The sequence below is a fragment of the Engraulis encrasicolus genome, unplaced genomic scaffold, assembly GCF_034702125.1.
Source record: "Engraulis encrasicolus isolate BLACKSEA-1 unplaced genomic scaffold, IST_EnEncr_1.0 scaffold_68_np1212, whole genome shotgun sequence".
Lineage (NCBI taxonomy): Eukaryota > Metazoa > Chordata > Actinopteri > Clupeiformes > Engraulidae > Engraulis > Engraulis encrasicolus.
Window position 1 is genome coordinate 214504 of NW_026946016.1, and position 2500 is coordinate 217003.

General features: G+C 40.1%; 1 protein-coding gene across 1 annotated transcript in view; it reads right to left on the reverse strand.

The window, feature by feature from the left end:
* Positions 1-2500, reverse strand: part of LOC134444723 (anoctamin-5-like) — a 104512-nt gene that overhangs the window by 12903 nt on the left and 89109 nt on the right. The window lies entirely within an intron of this gene.

Genomic DNA, 2500 nt, shown 5'->3' on the forward strand with positions numbered 1-2500 from the left:
ACACACACAAACACACACAGGAACACACTCGCAAGCGCACACACACACACACACACACACACACACACACACACACTCACACACACACAATCACACACAGTCGAACATGCACACACACACACACACACACACACACACACACACACACACACACACACACACACACACACACACACACACACACACACACACACACACACACACACACACACACACACACACACGTCATAATTGATTAAAATAGGTAGGCACTGTGTAATGTCAGAGTGGTGTAGCCCTATGGTAGTAAAATCTTTTCAATGTCTAGTACAGCATTTCACATTATGGGGTAAGGTAAGGTAAGGTAAGGTAAGGTAAGGTAAGGTAAGGTAAGGTCACTTTATTTGTACCTGAAGGTAGATTTGGTTGCAGGTAAAAGTAGCAAAAGCTTACACAGACAACACAGTACTGACACACAGCAAAAACAAACAGCACAATACTACTACTAATGACAGTGACAATAACAAAACAAAACAAAACAGGGACAACAAAAACAAAACATGACAAGCAGACAAGTGCTCCAAACAAGGATATGAAGAAGGAAAATAAACAATAAATATATACATATAAAAACACATGTTGGACTCATGTGATAGTCAGTGTTTTAATAACAGAAGGGATAAAACTGAATCTATGCCTTAGCCTAGTAAACCAGCGCCACCCGCTGGGCGCCGAAATTTTTCAGCTGCGAGTGGGTCTGGCCTCGGATCTGAGAACGTTTTGAACACTGTGCCCTGAGTCTGACAAAACCAATTACAACGCAGAGATTTGTTTTGAATCAAAGCGGGCGGGGTTTTGAGGGAGTGACGACAAAGCTTGCAACACCGTTGGGAAAGCATACCAACGGCAAAGATCACTGATTGGTCAGAGCGCCGCCACGGTTTGAAAAAACAACAGGTTGTTCTCATCAGCAATCGTCCGAGGTATCGTTCATCGGGGCCAGACTAAATTACTCCGGTCTCACATTTAGGCTGGTTTATCAGGCTATCTATACCTCTTAGTTTTGCAGGCAGGCCTTAGGAACCTGAGATGAGAGGCTGACTGCATTAGAACTGAGATGGGGATTCTGCAGTGCAGTGGTTCTTAGCTGGAACAGTTTTGGGACCCACCATTGTCCACTGTCATAGGTCACGACCCATTTTTTTGGGGGGGTCAATTCAATGCAATTCTCAATATATCACCATAATAGGCCTGTGTAATAACATTATTATTGTGTTATTAATAGGCCTATTATTATTATTGCTATTATTATTATTAATAATATTAATAATAATAATAACAATAACAACATACCTACTTGTATTCTGCCTCTGCATGTCTGGTCAATGAAAATAGGCAAAACACATTTTTAAAATGTAATTCACGAGTTTGTCCTTGAGTGCTTTTTTTTTTATTTTATTTTACCTTTATTTTACCAGGGAAATAAAATCACATTGAGAATAAAATTCTCTTTTACAAGTGAGCCCTGGCCAAGGCGGCAGCACACATAACAGTTACATTACAGACAGGACACAGACAAAACAGAACAAATCAATATGGATAAAGAGATAAAATTACACAATAAAAACCATAAAATAATAAACATAAAACAACATTAGAAGGAGATTACAAAATTAAAAGCAAGTGCAGACAGATTTAAAAGTGTCATTAAGATAGGTTTTAAACTCAGCTACAGACATAAAAACAGCAAGCTTAAGAGATTTCTGCAGTTCATTCCAGTGAGTTGGGGCACAATGAATAAAAGCAGTTTTACCAAATTCTGTTTTTATCATGGGGACATTTAAAACAATGTAGCTACTTGAGCGTAGGTTGTATCCTTGATTGCTAAAAGATAAAAGGCTCTGTATATACAAGGGGAGCTGGCCAACTAAGGCCTTGTATACGAATAAAAGCCAATGTTTATGCCGTCTAAAATCTAGTGATGGCCAGCCTACTAGGTGTACAACAGTATGCATGTTTGGCATGTTAGCTGGCGTCGGTCCTGGGATGCTTTAAACAGAGCTCATGCGGGATGAGATCCCCCCCCCCCCCAATGTGTAGTATAGAGGAAGTTCAACTGGGTGTTCTAGTGAAATGGAGGAGTATGGGGAGGTGGTGGGACAATTCAGAAAGCCTTTGCGCATGACAGGTGAAAGATGGAAGGAGGGATATAAATATGCACGAAGGTGGGCGCAAGTAATGACACCTATCAATCACTCGCGGACTTCCTCCAGAACATTCAATTTCTTATTCATTTAATATGGACATTATCCTGCATTTAAAAAAGTGGGCTGTATGAACATTGCAACAAGAATTGCAACAACTACAGTTAGGGCCATAAATATTTGGACATCTGCACAATTTTCATGTTTTTGGTTCTGTACACCATCCCAATGGATTTGAAATGAAACAAACGAGATGTACATTAACAGCAGACTTTCAGCTTTAATATGGGGGTGTTTGCGTCCAAATCGAGTGAACT